Raw genomic sequence first — 26381 nt, 5'->3', positions numbered from 1 at the left:
TCGGAGAAAAGCTCCCATCTACCTAGCAGAAGTAACAGAACTGATGTATTTGTTCCAACAGCCTTTGTTTATACTCCTCTGTGGAATACATGAATTCTAGTTAGGTGTTTTGGTCAGTTTTATTAGGAAGTTGACTCGGGTCACAAATCTTTCGGAAGTGTTGAAAGCTGAGTCATTTCAGATGTGTAAATCCTGCTGCAACAAACAGAACAGAGTTGCTTATTTTGGACAGCTATAGAAAAAAACAGACGTGAATCGAAAATCGAATTGGAGGCAGAATGAAATGGACAGAAATAATGGCACAGGGCCAGGGAAAGATCTGTTTCTGTACTTTGAGAGTTGTCATCCTGGGCAACTTTACACAATCCCTATTCGTGTCCTTCCCTTTCTCTGATGCATTAAACGGACTCAAGAGGGAACTTTAGTATCCCATATGAATTCAGAGAGTAATTGCATGATTTACTTGTTGGAGTAAGTGTACTCTGATCTCTAGAAGAAATCTTACCTTTATACTAAGAATGGTAAAATCATTCCAAAATGAGCAATGTTTGAAGATATATTACCTGTTTTGCTCTCTCCTGAGTTGCTAATGGGTACATATCCTTTGAAAAGTCACTGTGATCCAGTGAGTAAGTGAACGATTTCCAAATGTATAGTCCAGTTATTGCTTTCATCAGGGAATTTCAGAAGCCTCAAAAATGCATGCATAGGTGTTTCAAGAGTCTTTATAATACATTTAATTGAAACTTGACATTCATTGACAGAAAATTTATTAATCTTTTTCCATAAACACAAAAATCTGGGATGGCAAAGAGCTGTGATAGCAGATGAAGACTAAAACTGAACGGATGTGACTCCGGCTCAGACCATAACGCTGAGAATGCCACATGTCTCACCCTGATCCTGGACTTTGACAGTAAATATTTGACTGGTGGCACTGGGGAGGACCTGAATAGTAAATATTTTACAAGGGGAAATGCGAACGCCTCTTCATTCTGTTCTTCCCTTACATTAAACATATTAATTTATATTAACTGGGGACCATGTAATTCCCTAATTACCCCTGTCAATAATTAGTCAGTTAAATCCTGAATCCTGTTTCTATTATGATTAAAATATATTTTTTCTTGGTCAGAGTGGGCTAAATCTAAAAGTCAGCTAATGAGGCACACATGCAGCGCTTGACTGAGAAAAATCAGAAGGCTCAGATAATGTAAAGTGTTTAGGAATCATTATTTCTCTGACAACTGCAGAGGACTGTAATATTGATTATGCCCAAGCAGGCTGTGAAGAGTCAACCCCACAGGTGGCTTGTTTATAGAAATGAGTCTGGCTGAAGCCTACAGGCTGAGGTCAGAGTAACTTGTGCCCAAATTCCTTTCCCACAACCAAAACCTTCAGACTAGAAGGACAATGTTCTAATTACAATCATATACTTTGTCTCTTCTGTTCCTAACTTGAGAATGCTTTGTCTTGTCCTCTCTGAGCTTTGTTTACATTAATTTCCATAGAAACCACACATCACTTTTACCACAACTGATTACCAATAAAAGTCGGTGCCTGGGACTGGACAGTGGCTTTGTAGGTTGCACCATTGTTGGTTATCCTGGCCCCCGCTTTCTCTCTTAGTTCTGTCTCTTAGTTTTTTTTTTTCCTCAGGCCCGAGTCATATACTGAGCAGGTGGGTACTGGAACCCGTGGTACAGGGGTCTCAGGCAAATAACAAGGATATCAACAAAATCATTCTTCTCTCTGTCTGTCTCTCAGTCCATGTCTCTCTCTCTCTCTCTCTCCCTCTCCCTATCCTCCCTCTCCCTCTTTTCTCTTCTATCAAATTCCATCTTTCTTTTTGCAATTTAATAAGTGACATCCTGGGCTGCTGATTCTCTGCTTATTCACCTTTTAGAATACTTGGTGGAACTTTTCCTTTGTTACTCTGAGGGACAACAGCTGGCTTTCATTATGCATCAGATTATGATACCTTTAAAAAAAAGAAAATGGCCAAAATGAATACGAAGACAATTGTAGTGACACACAGGTTTGCTCCTAGGGGTGTCAAGGTGCAGAATCCCTCCTGTGCTGTAGGACCACTGTAAGATTGATTCACTTCATCATACGTACCAGGGAACTTCAGTAGCGTTGACTTAAAAAGATTTGCGACTCTTATTTACTGTGGGAGAGGCCCCCGAGGTTTTCTTTCTTCTTCCTTTGGCATCACACTAATGCATTTTATATGTCCTTTAATCTTTGTTCCAGTTCTGTCAATATTTGAGCTTATCTTAAAATGAAGAACTCCAAAGGAAAGTCAAAGAAAGTAAATTCTTACTCCGGAAGGCAAATAACCATTTCATTAAACATCTAAATCACAAAGCACCCTTTGGATCAGGGCTTGATATAAGAAAGAGGGAATAAGGTCCCCCAAGACCCTCCTCACGTTATGAGCATGTTAAAGCGCCAGGGTTTTTAATACGGCATTAACTTTCCAACAACATATTGTTTTGCTCCCTGGTTCAGTGGCACATAACTGAAAGAGTGCTGATCCCCATGTCTTTGTGCTCAGAAAACTGATTCCTGAAGACGAGAGGGGAGGAATAGGAACCTGTGAATTGAATCAGGCTGGCCCATTGGACTTACTCATGAAATGTCAAAGAGAAGAACAGCTCATTGTCAACATCTCATACATGAACTGAGTGATTAGATTCACTTTAGGGCACCTCCATTTTCTGTGCAGCCAAGTACAGAATCAAGATTCATTCATGATTTTGAATGCAACTAGGGCTTGCAAAGTTCTACTGCTTCTTGAAATAAGTATTGGTTTTTCCATAAGCTTCCCCCTTCCTGAATTCTGGAGATTGTGTTCTTATAATAGAAATGAGCCCAATATTAACAAAAGCATTATGTGAAGTCACACTTTTGTTTTCCCGTACTGACGCTTCTTCAATAATAAGTAGGTGGTCTGGCATGGACATTTGCTGCTGATATAAAAAAGAAGGTGTAAGGTTCCCCAAGATTTTCATGTTTGGTAAAGGCCAAGAAAATATGCACACAAACCATGGACAAGCATGTTCTATGAAAATCTGAGGTGGCTGGATGCTTTTTCAACATCATTTCCTTCTGGCTGCTAGTGGCGGTACGAAGGTGATGCAAGCATTCCTTTAGCATAATAACTTAGGGGATTGATTATAAGGGCCACGCAAAAGTTCAGTTAGTGTGCAGATTCCGCACTCCAAGTGGACATTCCTCACGTTGTCTTGCTCTTTTCCCTTCTCCTTCCTCCTTTTCTCCATGCAAGACCCAGGCTCCATCCAGCTGAGATACAATTAGGGCTGAAGAAATGACAACCAACACTTAAGTGGCAGGACCATAGAGGTGGGGAGCAAAATGGAAAACAAAAAGATAAGAAAGAGCCATTGGAAATCTATAATAAAGAAACCTGGAGGTGTGGGCAGCTTCCTCTGGGGGCTATTAATAGAATAAGTACCACCTGAGTACCCTAAAGGTCAAATACTAGGAGCTTTTTTTACATGGAAACTGAAGTAACCAAATTCAGTGGATGAGGAGGAAGCAATGCTATCCAGTAGAACTTTATTCAAAGAGGCAATAGCCTATAGACTGCAATATTCAGGGTGGAGCCCCTCACTGTTTGTGACCAGTGAACACATTAAATGTGTAGTGCAACAGAGGAACTGCAATTTGAGTGGGTTTTCCCCTAACTTCATCAATTTTGATTCATTTGAATAGCTGTGTGTGCCAACGGGCACCACACTGAGCAGTGCAGAGCTAGAGGGATCACTCATGTCTTACCATCCTTGGCTGTGAACCTTTTAGCAGGTTATCAAGGACAGAAACCACAAATAAGGATTTTTAAAAGATTATCATGGAGTTTTAGTGGTTGGCTATCATAAAGAACATTTGGCACATGTATTTTCCTTCTAGTCTACTGTAAGACTGAATAACTTTATATATAGGAACAAAACAGTCTCAGACCTACCCCCAAATGAGATTAAATTGAATTTCCATCTTGACTAGGCCATATCCTGGTTTTATGTTATGGGGCAAGGCATTGAACCAATATCATTCTCTTCCTTCTCATCTGACAAAATGAAATTAAAGATCTCCATTCACTGATATGTTATGGATGATTAAAGGCAATGAATTTACCAAGCTGTGTAATAGACTTTTTCTCTTCTCCCAAAGACCACTTCTGGTCTTTTATCCTATGCAGTTTATCTCTGGATTGTTATAAACTTGAAATAATAATAGTAATGAAAATAATGGCAAAACAATAATAACAACAAGAATAATAAATGCAGTTAGCACTTCATTTTAATGTAGCCTGTATGTATAAGCTAATCAGCTTTTCTGTAAAAAAGAATCCTCAAAATACAGTGGCTTCAATGAAGAATGCTCATTGTTTGGCATCCACATTTCTGTCTGGAGTGGAGTGGCTCAGGATTTGGGGGGAGGAGCTGCCTGAGGTCCCTCATGTTCCCGTTGTGCTCTTTCATGTTGTGCTCCATTCTGAGGCTGCACCATTACCTAGAGAAGATGTATCCAAACTGCAGCCCCAAATCTAGCCTTCTGTTTTTGTAAATAAAGTTTTATTGAACACAGCTATGCCCAGTCATTTGTATGTTGTCTATGACTGCTTTGGTGCTACAATAGCAGAGTTGAAAAAATTAGCAGTGACTTTATAAGCTTTAAAACATTTTCCATAGGGCCAGGGATTTAGCTCAGTGGTTCCACCACCTGCCTTGCAAGCACAAGGTCCCGAGTTTGATCCCTGGTACCAATATATATATATATATATATATATATATATATATATATATATATATATATATATTATATAATATTTTCCAACAAATTTTAAAATCTCTGCCTCAGAGTTCTGGGATGCTTCTAATTTTCAAAGTTAGACCAAGGATTAAAAAGACAACATTATTTAAAAGACAGACACAAGTTGCACACTACCTTATTTTTCCCATTTTATTCATTTCTTCATTCAGTCAATATTTGAACACCAATTTGTGCCAGCCACAGCTCTAGCTTCTTGGAACACATTCCACTGATGCCAATGTAGTCACATGGCTACATGAATTTACTAGAAGATTCTAAAAAACTAAAAAGTAAAATGTACCATCCAATACGACTACACAGCCAGTTTCCTCTTTGTAACTATAAAGTGTTCCCTGTCAAAAGAATCATGTGGTTAAGACATGAACAGCCACAAAGAAGCAGGATGGAAAGCTAGACATCTTAATATTTTCATATGACTAAGATTCCATAATGGAGGATAGGGTTTCTAAACTAATAAATGTTTATCACACTTCTGGTATATTATCGACTTTGAGAATACATTAATGAAGAAAACCACATGGTCTCCTTGAGTTTACTATTTATAGTCTAAGAAATTCGTTGGTAATTTTCATGTTCTTTTTGAGGTACTTACTTCATAGAGGGAAGAGCATTTCTTTACCAATTAAACAATCCTTTTCCTGTTGAGTAAGAAATTTCTTTTATATGGGGGACAAACTTATATTAGCTTTCCTTGGCTTTCTTTCACTTACCTCTGGACTGTACACTAATTTTCCCAAAGGCAAAAATCAAAATTTCATACTCAGATTTTGGACTATATATGTTTTCCGATAAATAATTGATTAATTTTTTGGATATAGTATAAAGGATATACTTTCTATCAGTGTATCAGTGATTTCTATATGGAAAGTGGAAAAAATTCACTAAATTATATCTTTTTAGCACATGGTTATTGACTATTTTGTAAAAAACATTAAGGCAAAATGCTTGAACACAAATGTAATTGAAAAGCAGAGTGTTTTCATTTACTAGTCAACTCCACAAGAAAATATCTCATTTGATTCTCCAATGGGGGGGCTCATGCTATAGATGTGACTTAGTAGATTAAGGGGCTAGGAAATAAATCTGGGCATTTGAAAATAGATGTTTTATTTCTGAGAATTATCCACTTTGAAAATTTTAGCTGATTAAACTGACAGTCAAAGAAAAAAAACTGGATATTAATTCTGTCAGCAAAATAGAATGTTACAGTCCAGAGAGAGTTAACAAGAATAAAATAGAAGAGAATGAGAAAATCTTGAACTGTGGTGAAGAATTACACTTGCTTAGCCTAAAAGATTACTCCTGTGTCCTGTGATGAAGTAGAAAGGATTGTGACACAGAGGCTGATGGTTACAATGGAAGAGATGGCTTTAATGATATTTATTTATTCATCAACACATATTTATAAAAATGTATAACACACTAAGCTTTAGTTGAGTGCTACTATACAATACTGAGCAAAAGAGGCAGGGCTGTGCCACTCATGAACTTCATGAGTTTATGGTTGTAAGAAGCCAATCATGGTAGCCCACACCTATAATCCCAGAACTCTATGAGTTTGGGGCAAAAAGGCTAAGTTTGAGCCCGTCCAAGAAAACTTAGTGACTTAACCATACTTGGTCTCAATATAAAAAGGGCTGGGATGTGCTCATTGCAAAGCCCCTGGGTTCAATCCCCTGTACTGCAAATATAGATAGATAGGTGAGTAGATACAGATAGATAGATAGACAGACAGATAGACAGACAGACAGATAAGTCAAGAAACAGAGCGTTTGGTAATGAACTAAAGAGAAATTATAAAGTAGAAGACTTGTAATTGTTCTAAGATTTCTAATACTGGATACTGGGAAATGTCTAGAAATGTAGGTCTTTAAATGGAGAAACAGGGGAACGAAATTCTTATGGTAAGAATTCTGCCCATTTTTGTTTGGGCAATAGTGAGTTTCAACAGATGTGAGTGGTGTCTAAAAAAACTAGGAATGGGACACAAGGACACAGGATTGGAAGAGCAAGTATATTTCTAGTCTGAAGAATATTTGAAGTTATGAGAACTCAAACACAGAAAGTGAGCTCTGGAAAAGAAAGATCTGAGGATAACATTTTCAGCTTTGATATTCAAAGATAAGAATTTCAGCAAAGAAAAAATACAGTGTTCTATACAGACTGAAGGAACTGTGAGGGCAATAAGAATAGAATTAAGGAAGGGCACAGGTGGAGTTCAAGGACGAATTTCAAGGATGAAGGTGAGATCAGAAAGAGATCAAAGAGCATAAGGACTTGAATAAGTCATACTTCACACTTTTGAGAGCAGACTTAGGAAAATGATTCGTGAAAGAGATCTCAGAGTGCTTGAGAGTTCATAGGTAGGCGAAATTTAGGGGCAGCAGATATAGGCCACCAATAAAGAACATAAACATACAACGTAGCTCCAAGACAAACTAAGTTAAAGTTAAGTAGATGTAAACAGAAGACACGAGCACCATCAAAACTGTGAACAAAAAAAGTCCGCGCAGAGGAAGTAACCTAAAATTATAGAAAAAGGCTGGAAAATTCTATAAATAAAATAAATGACTCCAGGGAAGTTTTAAATAACGAGAAGTAACATACAGCATTTGAAATCAGTAGAGTCTAAAACAGTCTGCCTATATCTATTTAAATGCAGTTGTTAAGAATGTTTTGCACTTCATTGTTTTAGGTTCTGAACACTGGGGGAGGGGGCGGTTTTAGTTTCATTAGCCACCAAAATGACGTTCCCAAGGGAAAATTCTCTGATCTAGGCAAAGATGCTTATCCATGTTTTTCCCAGGTGACCATCTAACCCCCTCAATATTTTTTTCCACCAGGTGGCAATGCCCCCTTACTGTTGAAGAGCTGGAAACTGATACGATGAAAACAGTGAATAATCTGGATTTCTGAGAGAACATTCTGACAACTGTCTTTGTTTAGGAAGTTGACATTTTCATCAGAGTTGCCTCCTGGAAAATTCACTACAGATTCCCAAACTGCTGATTATATACAAATGAAGCAGAAACCTAAGAGACAATGTGCTTTATATTAAAAAAGGTCACTTAATGTCATGACCTCCAAGTGAATTTTTCTAGAAAGAAGAAAAGAATGGTTTTTTTCATAACCTGAAAATTTTGGAGTGTTGGGCAAATAATAGAAATTGAGACACTCTTGAAATAGAAAAGATGAATGAAATAATTAAGGAAGACCATAAAATGAGAGGGAAGGGAAAAATTTAGGGATTGATACATATTCTTCATTAATACTCAGTAAATATTTCTTGAATGGATAAAAAGAAAGAACAAAGAGACTCTGGTAAGATGCAGTGTTCTAGTATCCAGGACACTAGAAATTGTTGAAAGAATGAAAAGGTTTTTTCACTCATTAAATTTTTTTTTAAAATATAGTTTATAATACAGAATAGAATAAGGGTCAGCAAACTGTGACTCAACTCAGAGGTCAACTCTGGCTTACTACTTGTATGTACAAACAAAGTTTTATTGGAACTTCCATGGTGATTTACTTGCATATTGCTTATGACTGCTTTCATGTGATACAACAAATTGTATGTTTGCCAGACTACTTGAGCTACAAAATCTAAATGACTTGCTATAACCTTTCACATTAAAATTTGCTGACCCCAGGACCAATATTTAATGGCATGGGATGTGGAATAAGATAAATGTGGATCTCAGTCCCAGTTCTAACACTTAATACTCGTTTGAATTTGTACACGTGTTAAGGATTCATTTAGAAATTACTTTTAAAACACTCAATGCTCTGTTGGTAGGTACACAGAAAGTATATCATCCATTCAGTTATTTAACCTTCTGTCTCCAACAAAATTCCACAAAATAGGCAACATTATCAGAAAGAAAAGTTTATTTTGACTCATGTTTTTAGAATTTCAGTCCACACCTTCTGGTTCTGTTGTTTTGGGGACCATGGCAAGGCAGAACTTCATGGAGGGAGCACAGGGTGGGGCACAGCTGCTCGCTAGAAGCAGGAAAAGAAAGAAGGGGTTCCTCCACCGCTGCTTTCTTTGGCTAGGCCCCACCTCCTACAGCTTCCACTAGCTCCCCATAGCGCCACCAGCTGGTGACCAGATCTTTAGTACAGCACAGTATGTGGTACTTGGGAGGACATTTAGTATTGAAAGCATAACTCCCAATATTATCTCTTTGGCTAAAACTCGAGGAGATAATGCAATAATATCCATTATTTCTACCAGCTTTCAAACAACAACCTTCAAATCTTTTTTCGATTATATACAAAAAATTGAGCACAAATGTACCTCTTTTATATTCTGGTGAATTTTGGTTTCTGTTTCTTTCTCTTTCAAGGCAAATTCTAATGATGGTATTTAGTGGTTAGTCAATGTTTAGTGTGCTTGTATCTCTCCAGATCTGATACTTTTCACAGTCCCTCAATCGTGCAAAATGCAATGAAACCATGAAGAGTCAGAAGATATGGACCAAGTATCCAAAGGTCCCCTAAAGGGTTTTTGACCTTGGATAATTGAGGTCCAACTCTGGCTCACAGAACACAAAGGTGATTTTGGAGTTTCTTGTGCTTATTCTTAACTAATCTAGTGCTTGACTGCCAGTAAAGGCCTTTGGCAAACACCTATAGGAGAAGTGTCTAAAATCTAAAGTGTGAATCACTGGAAATGGGGACTTTGTCAAAATAAGGGAATTAAATTCATTAAAGGAGTGGTAGTTTAATTTTCTGTGCCAGCTTGTACTGATCAGGGCTGGCACTAAACACCGAGCTTGTACAAACCCACCCAAACTTGGCAGGATCGATGATCCCAACCAACCCAGCCACTTGGCTTTCACTCCAGGTTAAATGTGCCTAAATTAGTAAAATTGGGTTTGGATTTGGGGCCGTTCTTGTCATCTAGAATGAGGACAAAGGACCAAGACAGCTTTGCTTGTGGGGTAATGTAGTAGACATCTCCTCAGAATTTCCTCAGAAGAGTCTTTGGGACTGACATGAACAACTGGGAGAATTTAGGTTTAAACTCTGTAAACACATGTTTCCAGGACTGCATTCAGATCCCTGACTCTTGGTAGGAAAGAAAGCGGATCCCTTGGAGAAAAAGACTTGAGTGCCAAGTGAGCTTGATCCTGGGACCATGGCAACCACATTGACCATGGCACGGACTCATTGGTAGTGGGTTAGATATGACAAGGGCCACCCACAGACACATAAACCTTAAAACCTAAATGAGGTTTATGTGGGCATGTGGGAACATGTCAAAACACAATGTGTTTGCTGCTTTCTGTGAGGTACAGGGATTTTCCTAGTAACAGAAGGAGAAAGGTATGCCTGTTGCAACTCTCAAGTCACTTCAATATATGTAAATCTTATTTGGGGCATGATTTCCCTAGCTGCATTTTTGCAAAAGAGATTTATTTAGTGCTTTTCTAAGTATCTTGTTTAGAACATGAATGTGAACAACCCCTGCTCTCATAGAATTTACATGGTGATCTTCTACACAAATAGTTGTATTATCACTTGAATAATGACCAATAGGAGATAGGAGTAGAGTGCTAGATGAATAGAGAAAAGAGTCAAGGAAATGAAAAAATGCTTCATCAAGGGTGATGTTGGCCTTGGACCATGAAAGGCATGGTAATCCCTTGGCTCTCCATTATATTTACCAAGAAAGGAACTGAAAATTTACTTTAAAAATAACAATAGATATGAGTAGATATTCTCTCCCTTTCATTAGCCTGTATTGTACTAGTTCTATTGAATTTCCTTAAAACCTAGATGAAATCAGCAGAAGTCTGGATAAGTAAATTTAAGAAAACAGTGTAACAATGCTTTATTGCATGTGGATAATTTCTCCGATGTCCCTGAATGTTAGTCATAAATAGGTAAATGGAAGTATTATGCAACCTGCACCTCAAGCCATCTAAGTCATCTTTATAGTTACATTGATATTTTTGAAATAATTTTTATTAAAATAAAAGGTACTTGAGAAGAGACCATAACATTTGATTGGAAAAGGCATAATTGGTTTATCATTGTTTTTTAATGTGTTTTTATTGTTTGCTTCTTTGTCTTTCATCATAAAATCCCTACTGTCCAACTGAAATACCTACAGTAAATAACTGTCATTATGTGATGTCTCAATAATACTGCTGGCCTGAATAATATTGCCTAACAAGTATTAAGCCTGAATTAATTAATGAGCTGTTGAAAATTATTTTTCATGCAACCCATTTAGTAAATCCATTTAATAAAAATTTATGGAGTACCTACAATGTGCAATTTGCTAGGCAATGGGAACAGAAGAAATAATTATGATCAAAAAGACAAAAGCCCTCTCCCTTTTCATCTAATAAAAGAAATTGGTATTGTTCATCAGAGTGATGAAAATAAAATAAAGACAAAGTCTAAAAGATTTTCAAAATGGATGTTCGGAAGGAAATTACAAAAAAAAAAAAAAGGAAAGCAAAAATGTGGTCGAGAATAGAAAAGCCAGGAAGGATCCCTACTTAATAGAGAATTGGCTTAAATTCTATTGGCTGAGAGAGTCGTTCATGACCTTTTACTACTACAACCCTTAGGCTTTGGCTTAGACAAAGGATTCACACCAATGCACTTGCACTTTCAGAGGGAAAAATATGTAACAAAGAGGAATACATGTAGGGAATGGCATGAGGAGCTTAACAACGCTGAATCGTAAAACTGGGAAAGAATAAACTGGGGGTGGGGACACACACCTCTAATGTCAGCACTCTAATGAGAAGCTGAGCCAGGAGGATCATAAATTCTAGCCCAGATTGGTAAACTGAACAATTTAGTGAGACTCTGTCTCAAAATTTAAAAGTTCAAAAAATGGCTGAGGATGTAGTTTACCTGGGTTCAAGCCTCAGTACTCCAAACAGGGGAGAAAATGGGAAAGAAAAGGTGCACTATGAGTAACTGGTTTCTTTTAAAACAATAAATAATAAAAAAGAAAAATTGAAAAAATGTATTATGTAAAAGTTATTAACACAGCAGAGAACTTAATCTCGGTGGGAACCTACACTTTCTCTAATTTCTGTTCACTGTTTCTGGTACTTCTTCCACCTCCAGCATTCCTCAGTGGACTCTTGTTCTTGCTGAAAACGTTTACTATTTCTATTTTTGGTGGTGCTAATGCATTTTCTCTGATATTTGTAGAGAAATTGGAGAAAAATTAGTATTCACATATGAATGCTATTTCTTGGTAGGTTTGGGGGTGCTTTGTTGTGGTTATTAAGGGAAAATTGGGGTTTTTTTCAGCTTTCCATAGTGTGAAGAATCAAACAGTCAATATGGGAGTAGAGTTGAAGATTCTCACAGGCTATCATCCTTCAGAAGGTATAAAGTTTGCCATAAAAGAGGACTTAAAAGGATTTTTAAACATACTGTAATAGTCAGGATTATCCAAAGAAAAACACACTGTGACACATATAATTCACACACAAAGAAACATAAGTATATAAATTTATAAATCTATGTATATTATGTAAATCTACATATATTACTTTATTATGAGGGATTGAGTCATATAATTATGGAGGCAGAGATGTACCACAATTTGCCATTTGCAAATTGGAGACCCAGGAAATCTAATGATCTAATTCAATCCTAGTTCAAAAGCAGCTCCTGATGGTGTGATCCTATTTAGTGGGCAAGAGAAGATGAAATAAGATGTCTCAGCTCAAGCAGTGATTTAGAAAAAATGAAGCATGTAAAGGGATGTATTCCTCCCTCCTGGCCAGCCACATTGAGGAGGGTGATATACTTTACTAATTCCAATGCTAATCTGATCCATTAAACATTCTCACAAACACATCTAGAAATAGTGTTTAAAGGGATGGGGATTTAGCTCAGTGGCACTGCACCTGTCTTGGAACCACAAGGACCTGAGTTTGTTTCCTGGTACAAAAAAAAAAAAAATACTGTTTAATTTGAATATCCCATACCAGTGATTTTGACACGTGAAATTAGCCATCACATACACTAATACCAAAATAATACTAAATGTCATACTGAGTACTCCTTGCTTATCTTTAAGATTTAACTGCTTAAGATTTATGCCATTAAATATAATTACTTTTGGTTGTTATTTCTTGTCTTTTGCAGTGCTGTAGATGAACTCAGGAGATCTTGAAAGTTAGACAAATGCTCTACCAATAATATACACGCCCAGTCCTTCCTTCCTTCCTGTCGGCCTTCCTTCTTTATCTTTATTTCTGCCTCTTCCTTTCCCTCCCTGTGTTTTCTCTTCCTTTCTCTTTTGTTCTTTCTTTCTATCTCTAGCCCTTCTTTCCTTCCTTCCTTCTTTCCTTCTTTCTTTCCAAGTATTATTGCCAAGCAAATTTCAAAGCAGCTGGAAATAATAATATCAAGAAATAACAATACATGGCTTTTTTTTATCCATTCAAAAAGCAAAAAGTCTTTACCAAATATATTCAGAAAATCTCTAAAACCCTCAGTGTGAGAAATATTAGGTACTCTAATCCTATAGAGTTCATAAAAAGTATTGTAATTGGGCCAGGGATTTAGCTCAGTGGTTCCACCACCTGCCTCGCAAGCTCAAGGTCCCGAGTTAGATTCCTGGTACCAAAAAAAGAAAGAAAGAAAGAAAGAAAGAAAGAAAGAAAGAAAGAAAGAAAGAAAGAAAGAAAGAAAGAAAGAAAGAAAGAAAGAAAAGAATTGTAATTATTGACTAGGTACCACGTACAATATAAGTATGTATATACAGTAGCCAAATCTTCATGAACACCTCATAGACAAGTTGTTCTTATTATCTCTGTGGACTGTAGAAGAAACTGGAACAGAAGCAGTTAAATAATTATACCAGGTAACCAATGCAGGAAACTGAATCTTTCCTAGGGTGCTTTGATCTTGTGCGTTTCTTCCTTTTCCTTAGTCCACTGAACACAAAACAACCACAAAACATTAGAAAGTAATGTGCATACACATAGTTACAGTTAAGTCACTGGAGATTTTATAAACAAAGATAATGTTACTTCATTTTTTAAACTGCCATATTTACTTAGATTTTTTTTTTTACATAAACGTATTAACAATGTTCCCATATTGTGTTGGAGACCTTTTCGTTTATCAATAGTCTTAACAACAATCTTTCTTCTGAATATTCCCGAATATTCCTTCTAGCTTTCAGAGCCTCATAGTCCGCTCCTGCTCGGTCTTCACACATGCTTGCCATCTCACAAATAGAAAAATCCTTCACGTCTTTACAACTAAATCCTGAGATCTCCGTGCTTTCTCTCCTGATTCTTGACAACATTGTCTGCAAAATTTATTCACTGCAGAATACATGAGTTTTATGTAGTGTGAGAGCCATTAAAGTGAACATTTAGAGAAAAAAAAAGAGGAAAAAAGTTAAAGAAACAAGGAGTTTCTTTCCAGAGAATGCTCCACAGTGGCTCCAAAGGGCCCCTGCTTGGAAATGCTGAGTCTTGTGTAGGAGCCCCTCAGCGGCAAAGGAAAACAGGCCACTCTTATTAGAAATTCTACAGCTAAAGATGTAACATCATAGCTAAATTCAGTCGGAGACAGGTCGAGAAACAAAAACCAGGAGCCAAGGCAGTCTAGTCGGCTCTGAAATTTGATTCAGGCACCAGATTATGAATAGATTTAACTAGTTCGCCAAATGAAAATGTAGATTTTGGCACCGACTGAATTTTTTTTGGAGGGGAGGGGGTATTCTATATGTGGAGTCCGAGTACACATTGAGGGATATGAAAAGGAGCTTTTTATATTATATAACTACTCAGTGTATGTTAAGGAAAAAGAAAAACAATTAACTCAATAAATGCCAAAAAAAAAATTCAGCCTCTTTTTACTACCTTGAGCATCCAACTTCTCTTTACTTACCTTAGTTTAGGATGCAAGCTTTTGAACCATTCAGAATGATACAGCTCCAAGCAACAATCAATAACTAAATAATTACTTATGCAAAGTTCTTATTAAATCGCTTGCATCTGGTCCCATTCCATTTGCCTAAGAGCTTGGTGTGACAAGAGGCTTACGTCGGTCCGTAGCAGGAGGTAGTACATTGTCAGTCAGGGTATGGAAATGAACTGTAATTGTCCTGAGGTTTCTCAGATTCCTTTTCCCGTTTCCTTTCCTGGCAAGGGTGGCAGGGTGTGCCACCAACACGGTGAAGTCCAATTTCCTCCGATTTCCATAGCTCTGGCCCTCACAGAGCTGTGATTCCGTGTCTTGTAATGAAGATGAAAACAAATTAAAATAAAGACAGAGAATGGGTTTCATTTCTCCCTCAATATTGCAACCTGCTTCTCAATTGCTTGCGTCGTGCCAAACTGCTTTACTAGTAGTTCCTAAATTGTCTATCTTTAAAACATACATTCTCAACAAGTTAACGCCACTTAAAAATATTTTTCCAGTGCTATTCAACCCACCCAAACAGAATCTGATGAAACATTTTTGATTTCAAAAAAAATTATTATAGTGACCGGGGATTTAGCTCAGTGGTTCCACCTCCTGCCTCGCAAGTGGAACGACCCGAGTTTGATCCCCGGTACCAAAAAAAAAAAAAAGTTTATTGTAGAAATAGTGTAACATGCTTTTGCTAAGTTTCTTTTATTTATGATATTGCGTTTCTGGGTAGCTTGAAAGACTATTATTCAAATCAGTGTGTGCATGTGTGTGTGTGTGTGTGTGTCCCTAAGTTGTAGTTATTCTGATAATTTCAACAGAAAATTGTAATTGTTATTCACTGTGTATTGAGAAAAAAAGGACCAGCAGATTCTGTCTTTAAAGGTAGCATAGTGATGTACAAAGTTTAAAAGTCAAATTCTGGCTCTGTCCTTGTGTGCCTGTGGCCGTCACTCAGCTTCCTTCTCTTTCTGAGACTTAGACTCCTCATTCATCACTAGGATAATGATAATAATCTAGTGAGCTTTAAAAACCTGGTACATATCCTGAAGAAATTTCTCACTGAAACAGTCACAATGTGGGTAAATGCATAGGAACTCATCTCTACTCATAAAAATATTGACCATGCGAGAGTTAGCATACACCTGTAAGGATTTATAGGCCGAAAAAGGATTAGTCAACTGCCAAGCAACAGAGCAAGAAGGGACACTGGGGTTTTGGGGTGCACATAGGAAAAGGACAAGTCAAAAAAGCCATTTTGTCATTTAATTCAAGTTCTCCTTTTCGGTGGGATATTTGTCCCTAACAATATTAGGATTGAATAGCATTTGCTTTAAAATGAAATGAGGTCACACCTGTGTGTCCATGTAACTCATAAAATCTGGGTATCTACTATATTATTATGACCAAACACATTTCCAAATCCAGGCAATTAACCAGATTATTTCAGCATTAACTCTTTCACTATGGATTTGGGTTAGTAGGATTTATAGCAGTGTATATGCCCAGGCTAAAGTAAACTATGATATCATAATTATGATAGCAAGTAAGTAATTTATCTCGTTCTCTTCTCAAATTTAGTAAGAGAATGTTTCTAGATTACTGAGATAAGCTGCTGTGTCCAAAGTTATGAAGGAGTCACATAACTAAGATAAAATTTATTTTTGGATGTTTATCATATTGAGTAATTTATGATTAAATTTGAAATTTCTCCAAATTATAATCTATATAATCAGACACTTTGACCAAATACTCTGTATCAAAATCCAGCAATATTTTGCAAATATCTAATATCTCCTAATGTTTATATTTAGTTGAAACACTTAGAAATCTGACAACCTTTTGAATCATCCTTTCCTTTTGGCAATTTTAGCTTTTCTTAGTTTAAAATGGTGATTAATTAATTTTTTAAAAATTAAAATATACCCAAAAGCACTAATTCCTAAGGATATACGTGTAAAGATATAAGTAACCTTTTGGAAAACAGACCATATAAAAAGAAAGGAAGAATCATAATAGATTTTTGATAAATATGTTAATCTTGAGAGGATACATATTTAGAACTTAACTGAATTAAAATGAGAAAATAGTATTTTAAAGGAAGCAAGTTTGAGCTTTAAGAACATTTTACAGGTTTCAAATTGAGAGGCTAGTAAATATTGCTGAGAATAACTGTCTCTTTGTTAACTGAATAAGAGTGCTAGCAAAATAATGTCAAGTCTTGAACACAAGCATGACTCCCCTAAAACTTATACAGTATCCATAAATCCCAAACAAGGTGGAAGTGAGGAGTTGGAAGTGGGAAATGGAAAGCCTCAGGAACCCACTTGAATACTCAAGTGTTTTCCAGGGGAAGAATGTCAAATGATAGCTGTGTCTCAGGTGTAGTAGCTTTAGCATGAGTGTGTGTGTGTGCGTGCGCGTGCACGTGCGTGCACATGTGCATGTATGTGTGCTTAAAGTGTATGTGTGCATCTATCAAAATTAGCAGTTAAAAAAAACTTAGCTTAAAATTTAGTGAAGTCATTTAATATTTTAATGAACTTGAAGTGTAAGAATATTGTTACAGCAGAAGACAATGGGTTAAAAGGCCCAAAAAGTTCTTTATATAGTCATTCAAAATGAACGGACTTACATTTTACAAAAAGTGTGTTAGCTTTGACTAGTATTAAGTTACTTCCCACTGAAAATGGCAAATCTATTTCCTTACTTAAAAGGGAAGCATGAGAAAGAAGAAAAAAGCACTTTAAATCCAATGCAAGTCACTAAATATGATTTTTAATGATAGCATCTTAGGGAGACTATTTTTTATACCTTGTGCTTGAAAGAATACTAATAGGAGCTTCTCTTTCCTAAGCAAAAGATATACTATATTGATCATATTACATTAACTGTTTAAATAAATGGTCTAACATCTTATTTTCTTTCTAGGATATGAACATGTAGCTATTATCACTCAAATACTCATACTGTGCTGTATGGAGCACAGTATGCACATTTGGTGGTCTTATTAAAAATGCATATTTCTTTTTTCCAAACACTCTCTCAAGTTCTTGACCTTGAGAGAAGATTCTGAGTGTGCTGAGTGTGGACTTACTTCACACAATTCACCTAATAGTGAGAGCTGATTCTTAACATCATGCCTGATCTAAGATGCTCCTTAATGTGAATTTTATAACGTGGCTTAAGAATGTAACTTTATTTGCAATATGTGTGCATGGACCAGGCAAAGAATTAAAGTTAATGGATTGCCTCAAGTATACAGCTCAGTGCATTCTGCGGAATGTTTTTGTAAAAGACATTGAGGTATTTATTTCACATACATATGCTTAAATACCACAGAGTCTATAGAATACATTTGCACAGATAGAAAAGCAAACAAGAAACCTTTAGAGGTATATTTGGATTATAGATGCCAGTGCCTTGTGGTTGGATTTTACACTGACTTCGTTCAGGTATACGATCTAGGAAGTGCTAAAAGGTAGATGTTTAAAAAAGTGAAATACAATAAATAAGAAAGTGCAAAAGAACACCCAGATGTATGCATATTTTCTATTAGTGGAGACATACTGTGGCAAAAAGGGGCTAAACATTTAGGGTATTTCTTTAGCAGGGAAAATACATTTGTCTTTCTTATATGACGTCATCCATGGCACCATGGAGATTTCAGCCTGGTCATCACTGCCATCGGATGGACACTAGAGTGTTATTATCAAGAGTGATAGTTAAGATGGCGCTGGGGATTTAGCTCAGTGGTTCTGCCACCTGCCTCGCAAACCCCAGGTCCCAAGTTCGATCCCTGGTACCAAAAAAAGATTTCATTTACCACATGAGTAGGTGTTGATTACAAACAAACAGGAAGTTATCTCAGGAATGAAAAAATATGTATGTAAGAAGTGTGATCAAAATACATGATGTTTGGGGCCAGGGATTTAGCTCAGTGATTTCGCCGCCTGCTGCGCAAGCGCAAGGACCCGAGTTCGATCCCCAGCACCAAAAAAAGAAAAAAAAAAAAAGTGATGTTTAAATTCATAAAAATTTCTTACAGTGAAAGACATATTACCATTAATACTCCTTACAATATTCCTCCTTACTTCAAACACAGTTATACCATTGTTCTTGCCACATTCTGAAGCAGTTCTGGAAGTACTCTTTCATAAATGTTGTTATCAGATGCGATCCAAAATACAGTGAATACTGCTGCTGAGTGGCATCCGTCTGAAAACCCAGCTTGTAGGAATGAAAGTATGTCCTTATCTACCGCATTTACCAAATGTCCACCATTCCTTAGAGTTTTTGATCATACCTTGTCTTTATCTTTTAAGTTTTCCAGGTTTCAATAAGAGATAACCTTTAAGTAATAAAAGCATGAATTTATCCTTTATTTCCTCTTTTTTAGGTTGAGTAGGAATAATTCATTGGAACTAGTAATATGGGATGCTTAATAAGCCATAGCAATGTTATATAATATTGATATAACTATGGATTTAATAGGGTATGTCTTGGCTGTGAGACTGTACTTAATGTATGTCTGTCTGCCTATCTATCTATCATTTATCATATATCTACACATTCACAACTGCTTGCACAAAAACACAGCTAATCATTCTTCTGTATAACTTAGAAAAAGGAAGTAAAAATAATGGACTTGAATGTTCATTCTGTGCTTTACTGCACAAAGATGATGAGTCCAAACTCACATACATAATTGAATACGTGTAAACAATGGATAAGAAAATGTTTATGATAAATGTAGATATCAGACTAATATATAGAAGAAATATTGGAAATAAATAAACACCACTTGTCAAGCACACGTTAACAATTATTGAAATTGAGTATCGTCAACACATGCTAAAAATAGTAGATAAAAATATAATGACAAATAGGACATTTGCATAGTCTGGAATTATTTCTCCATAATTATAAAAGGAAATATAGTAACTACAGTGGAGGAAGCTAATGGATAACCTTCACCAAGTAATCAAATTACCATTGCCAGTATTAGATGTGTAGACATCACATGCTTTCTTTTTTTTTTATTCATTATGTTTATTGGTACATTTTAGGTATACAATATGATGACACTCATCATTGGGAATTTGTACCTTTACATGAGTATCTTGGTTCTTATTTTTTCCCCATTCCCCTGCCCTCCTTTCAAACCCTCCACCCCTCCCATTTAAAAAGACTTTCTTTCCATTTTTTTCCTTTTCCTATATTTATCCCTTTCCCTTCTTTCTTTTCCCCCTACCCCTTCCACTTCTCCTTCCCCTTTGGACCTTTCCTTCCTATTTCACATTATCTATTATACCAAGAAATGAGTGGGCTGGGGATTTAGCTCAGTGTTTCAGCCCCCTGCTTTGCAAGCACAAGGTCCTGAGTTTGATCCCTGGTACCAAAAGAAAAAGAAAAGGAAATGTACACTTTCTGATATGCTACAATAAGGAAGATTGGACATTGTTTTAGTGCTTTTCTTGTCCAAAATGCATAATTTCATTTTACTTATCAGAAAGTATCACACAAGTCCAAATGGGATCATTCTGTGCAAAAAGTAAACAAAAATCAAAGAGGAACATTTTACCGCTCTTTAAAAGTGTCAAAGTTATGAAAGGCAAAAGAAAGACTGAGGACCCATTCCAGACAGAATGAAATAGGATTAAATGCAATGAGTGGTCATGAGTTGGCTCACGACCAGAAAAAGGACATTACTGGGAAGACTGCACATTTGTAAAAAGTCTGTAGTTTACGTAGTATTCTTGTATTTAATTTTCAGGTCTTGATCATTTTACTGTGCTCATGTAAGATAATATTATTGGAGGAAATTAAGTGAAGGATAATGAGAACTTTGTGGAACTAATTTTTGCAAGTTTTGTGTTTAATTATTTCAAAAATTTAAAAATTAAAATAGAACTATAGTGAACACAAATTTTAATCTATGCAATAAGACCTAGAATAAAAATGCAGTAATATTTTAATAAAAGTTTTGTTTTATGTTCAGATTTCAAAAATCTGAAGTTTCTGTAATTATCTATTGAAGGAAAATTGAATCAATTTCAAATCCTAAGAATAGTAATAGAGTTAAAAAATTGATAGTCATAATTTATTAATTCAAAACTCAAGAAGTTTTAAAAATTATCAGCAAATATAAATATAAAAATATAGATTTACATCAGTCAAATTCATACTATTCAGGAGTAAACCTAAGAAAATTACAGAAATAACATAAATAAAACATTAAAGTATCAATGAAAGGTAGAAAATATATTGAATTACAAGATAATTTTGTTTTTCAAGTTAAAAAAACACAATATAAAAGAAATGAAATACTCTCAAATTACCTGTAAACTTAGTAAAATATCTATTAAAATGATTCTAAATTTTTTAAGTTGCCAAAGTGAATTTAAATCTGTCTGAACCTTCAGATGATTTGGAAAAGAAGCATAATAGTGAAAAATGTTAAAAAAAATAGTATATATTATAAACGAAGTTTGCTACATAAATATAATAAAGGTAAATATCTAAATAATAATATATCATAAATGTAAAGTTTCAAATAGTGTCCTATTAGTACCAGAATTAATATGTGCAATTTATTAAGGTAGGCAATGTATACATTGCATAAAATTGTTTAATATACACTAATCATGGCATGATATTCAATGGAAAATCACAATAATTCGTTAAAAAATACAGAGTCACTTGGTAAAAACCTTTCTGGTAATAAGATTAGACATTCCTCACACTATACTACAGAACATACTGCAATTACAGTAAATAATTTACTTAAAATAAATCATGAAAGGAAACAAATTACTTTATATAACTAAATTTACACATAATTTTATTCTAAATACATATGCCCATTTTACATGGTTGAGATTCAAAGTTTTTTTTACGTTCTTTGGTGTATATTATATTGTGATAATTTTACATATCTCTTTAAAATTTTCATAATTCATACTTTTAAGATTTTACTATAAAATGGTACATTTATCATATTGTTTTGTTTTTGTTTTTGGTACCGGGGATCAAACTCAAGACCTTGCGCTTGCAAGGCAGGCATGCTGCCACTGAGCTAAATCCCCAGCCCTGGTTCATTTATCATATTGGTCCAACATAACTTATTAAACTTTTCTCTTCAAGGTGGAATGCTGGCTTGTTTCCTGCCTTTGCTCTTAGAATTAACTTTGGTAGAAATATCTTAATGGGGCATTTTATTTCTTCTATTAAATACACTTCTGAGAATCAGTGTAAAGCAAAATTAGTTGCTATAAATATCTTTATAATTTTGTGATATGAACTGTGGTAATGGATAATGCTTTTCAAATTTTATGCATATACAAACATATATATAATCATATAATACATAAAATAAGTTGTATATATTTATAGATGTTTATGTGCATGTAAAAATTTTGTTTATAAAACAATTACACATATATAATGCAACTTTCAATGTGTGTGCTATATATACATACATATATTTGGTTTTGTAGCTTAATAAACATCTCGTGAGGTTTATTTTCAAGTTAATTTTATTTACATCTTTATATCATTCTTCTTAGTGCTTAATGGTGGTAAATAAGATGTGAAACAATGCATTTTGGTGAGTGGAAGGGAAAAGATCAACTATGATCTGTGTGAAAATAAGGCTATACGATTACATTTCTTTGCTCTTCAGACTTCTTTTTCTGGATTAAACCTGATCATTTTTAAATGAATTAGCTTCCTTCCGTTTTGTTCTGATAACAAATCACAGGAAAAAGAACAACACCCCTCACCTCGTTCTTCCATCTGTTTTAGAATGGGGGACATACTCTCTCCAGCAGTTCATGGCCAGGAACATTTTTCTGTGTGCTTCCGAAATCCACTGGGGCTTCATTTTGAGCCAGCAATTATCTCACTGACTTGGAGGCCCATGGATTTCATACTAGGAAAGATATCAGCACAGAGAATCCACATGCTGATTTGGATATTCATTAATCATGTAGCTAATTTGTTTTAACACAGGAGTGTTGACAGCAGATGAATGTTATTCCAACAACGGTGACTGCATGATCCAGACTATTATGACGTTAACGTTCACAAGGCTGGCAAGTCCATGTTCAGATATGGTCAGTGTTGGTTTCATTCCAATTGCAAATATATCTATATTTTATCCACACCTACAATAATCATTGAGTGGGCTGGATTTTGCCAGGAGGATAAATAGATTATATTTTTTCATATTTTTTATTATTAGATGAATATATACATTGAAATCTTAGAATGAATGCTTGATAAATGTATGGACTTTATGTTAATATTCTTCACTTAAAACTGAAGCTAAATATTGCTTTGCAATATATCATGTATTTGTAGTGTGAATTTAGATGTCTTGCATGAGGTAGTTGTGACATTAACCCCAGTTGGGAAAAGCTTTTCTACACTTTATAAAGATGGTGAAAGTAAACACTTTTAATATTTTAAATTTGTAGATACAGAATTTACTGTGCAATAGACTCGTCGATATAGACACTTTAATTTTTCAAAATATCTTTCCCTTTGTTGTTTTCTGTTCCCCTCAGCTCATCTGTGAAAGAGATTTGTCCTTTTTATTAGATTGTTGAAAACAAGAATTTAACAAGTTAAATAATTTACCTAAAGCCTTTCAACCTGTTAGCAGTGGACTGGGACTCTAATGAATGTTTACCCTATTTAATCTAATTAATTCCCACATTTAAGTACCATCCATTAATGAACACAACATATGGGTGTAGCATGGCTTCTCAGTTTCAATGAAATTATAAGCTTATATGGGTAACCATCTCTCAGAGATTTTAAAAAAAAGTTCCTTCCAACATGTATGATGTGCATTGTTTATCAGTATCTTCTCAAAAAACACCCCAAGAAAGGAAATATTCTATTTCTTTGAATTGAAACTTTCTAAAAGGCCTTCTCAAGAAGCATTTAAACATTTATTTCTTGATTCAGTTTATTTACTGAAAGAAATATAGTACATGGTACTAATTGGTGAAGAGATATGCAATTTAAGGAAAAAATAAAGCTATTTGGAAAGAGTCCTGTTCACCGTACCAAACTATGCCTTTCACCCAGTAGGATAATAGAGGAAGTAAATGCTTGTTTCTCTGACATGTTTACATTGTTATAGACAGCCTTTTAAACAGTAGCAGAGCTGTGGTTCTCATTTTGCTCACTCATTATGTTATTAGAGAAATTCTTAACTTCTTCCATGGGGAACTATTTTTCTGTCTTCACTCTTTCCTAGTGCCAGTTCTCAGTATATCAGAATACAGCCAGAATGTTGAAAGCATGTCTGTCCTTCTTGTTCCCCCTATGGGTGGCAGCTCAGTTATCTCCCGTACCAAACAAGCATCTGGGTTTTAGGCATTAAAAAAAGGCAATAGATATTTATTGCCAATTTGCTCATGGAATACTGGCCAACCAACCATGTATTATGAGTAAAGCTTGTGTCTGTAAAGCTGAAAAAAAAAGCAAGATGAATATGAAGGAGAATTTTTTCATAGCAAGCTACATATTTTACTTATCCATGCAGAATAAAATACATCAATAAAACAGTGAATTTTGTAAAAAAAAAAAAAATATATATATATATATATATTACCACTCCTAAATATGAGTTGAACTTTACATGATAAGTCAACAGCACATGGACTGATCTGTCTTATAAATTAACCAATTTTCAGGAAATCTTTCACTAAATTAAGCCATTTAATTGAGGAAATAGTACATTGGAACTTAAAGCTGTCCCATTTAAGGGCAGCAGAAAGAGACATCATTATATTTAAAGGAATACTGGTGGATTGAAGCCAATAGGTTATTTCAAGATATATTATTTCAGAGACTAATGCAAACAGTACCCTGTGTCTAAGTTTCATACAAGTACTTCTTACTTCAATTCAATGTTTCTTTTTCAAAATTCAGCACCCTATGGTTTACTTATTTTGTATTAATAGTGTTCATTAAACTTGTAATGACTATAAATGTAAAACATTACTTAAACAGCTTGAAAAAGAGATAAAAATTTTCTTCTCATGTTGCTGGGAACTGATCCAGGCCCTCACATATGCTCGGCAACCACTCTACCACCGAGCTACACCTGCAACCCAAGAATTTTCTTATCAACAATTAAAACATAAACCATAGTTCATAACATCATTTCAGTTTGTGTGTGTTTAAGGTACAACATCCTCTAAGGCAGTAAAAATGCTTCTGTGCCATGAATTTAAAAGGACTCTTTGGGTAGGATCCGTCGTGTTCTTTGTTTAGCTATACCTGAGTTATACTTTTTCTGTTCTGTGAGATAGAATATGTGCCACATAATTTGATAATAATTATAAATAGATAAAATAATTATTTTAAAGTATATTTTAGAAGCTATAATTAGGACCTTATCTAGAAATTTGAGTATTATCATTATTTAATTTAGTATATAAACATGTAATTCAGTACATTTATATAATTTGTTTAAGCAAATTACTGTAAAGAAAATAAATAGAATATGTGCTTTTTGTCTGGAACCAGACAAGAACATCCTCAGGGCAATATCCGGTGTACTTCCTTTCTTTCATCTAGAGCTCTAAACAAGGAGGGAAAGCTAAGATTTAGAGCAATCCTTAGAAAATAATCACATATCATGCAAAAGGACAGGTCCTTGTTTTAATATGTGCAGAGAAGCTGACTGGGAAATCATTCTGTCCTGGTATTATTTGATGAGAGTGGGAAAAATGATAATAAAACGTGAAGGAGTTTTTTGTTTTGTTTTGTTTGTTTGTTTATTTTTGTTCTGAAGTTCTGGGGATCAAATCCAGTTATTCTTGCTTTTAAGCAAGTGACTTGCTGGGGAGCTACACACTCAATCCAGAGAAGGAGTTTCCAAGTTGTGTTTCTTATTTTGTTTTGTGTTTTCGTTTGTTGTTTCAGAAAACTGAATGATTTCTTTACATTTAAAAGAGTGCTTTTTGATAAAATTTACTTTGTTAATATTTTGTCTATTTTAATTTTAGCAGAACCAATATTTTAGCATTATTATTAAAACATAATAACAAGTGCTCTTTAAAAATTATTGTTATCTCGAACATAATAATGCTCAGTTTTTGTTCCTGCTGAATTACAGTAAACTCCCTATTTAATGATCATTGATATGAAAAATTAAAAATTGCTTAGCTTTTTGAAAAAAAAATCAGCTCATTTATGTTGTCAGTTAAGCTAGGAGGAAACTAAAGCAATAAAATAAGTCAAATGACCTATCCCAGTTCCAAATAATAAGTTGTGGGGACTCATACAGAATATCTATGATCTGAAAAAAATCTATCCTCATTTGTCTGCACAATAATTGTGGTTTAATTTCTCAGAAAAAAAGAGCCAGAGAAAAATACCCTATCCAGGATATTGAATACCTAGCAAAATCATGACTTGCTTTAATAAGCCTTAATAACCTGAATTTATTGTGTTTATATTTCAAAAAATTAAGCCAATACTTTACCGTATTTGAAACCCTTTTAATTTTATTTACATCAATAAGATTTCAAATTACATGTTTCTAAAATTGCATCAAATGTGTGGGTGTGTGATAGCAT

The 26381-nt window shown here is 35.0% G+C and overlaps 1 long non-coding RNA gene and 1 pseudogene across 3 annotated transcripts in view; one reads left to right on the top strand and one right to left on the bottom strand.

Moving 5' to 3' along the window:
* LOC147828771 (large ribosomal subunit protein eL21 pseudogene) overlaps nucleotides 1–11787 on the top strand; it is a 62952-nt pseudogene extending 51165 nt beyond the window's left edge. Inside the window, exon 4 of one of the 2 annotated variants that reach the window (XR_015450290.1) lies at nucleotides 7704–11787. The product of XR_015450290.1 is annotated as a large ribosomal subunit protein eL21 pseudogene, transcript variant X4 (transcript). The remainder of the gene's footprint in view (nucleotides 1–7703) is intronic. The other variant, XR_015450288.1, reaches the window with a different exon arrangement.
* A 2097-nt stretch (nucleotides 11788–13884) lies between these two features.
* LOC110345115 (uncharacterized) overlaps nucleotides 13885–26381 on the bottom strand; it is a 54137-nt gene continuing 41640 nt past the window's right edge. Inside the window, exon 4 of the long non-coding RNA XR_002388230.2 lies at nucleotides 13885–15101. This is a non-coding gene — a long non-coding RNA (uncharacterized LOC110345115). The remainder of the gene's footprint in view (nucleotides 15102–26381) is intronic.

Source organism: Heterocephalus glaber, unplaced genomic scaffold (assembly GCF_053883595.1).
Source record: "Heterocephalus glaber isolate CG9 unplaced genomic scaffold, H.glaber_assembly_v1.0 deba00000937, whole genome shotgun sequence".
In the NCBI taxonomy this organism is placed as follows: domain Eukaryota; kingdom Metazoa; phylum Chordata; class Mammalia; order Rodentia; family Bathyergidae; genus Heterocephalus; species Heterocephalus glaber.
Note: the sequence above shows the minus strand (reverse complement) of the source record. Positions and strands in the feature narration are given on the sequence as shown.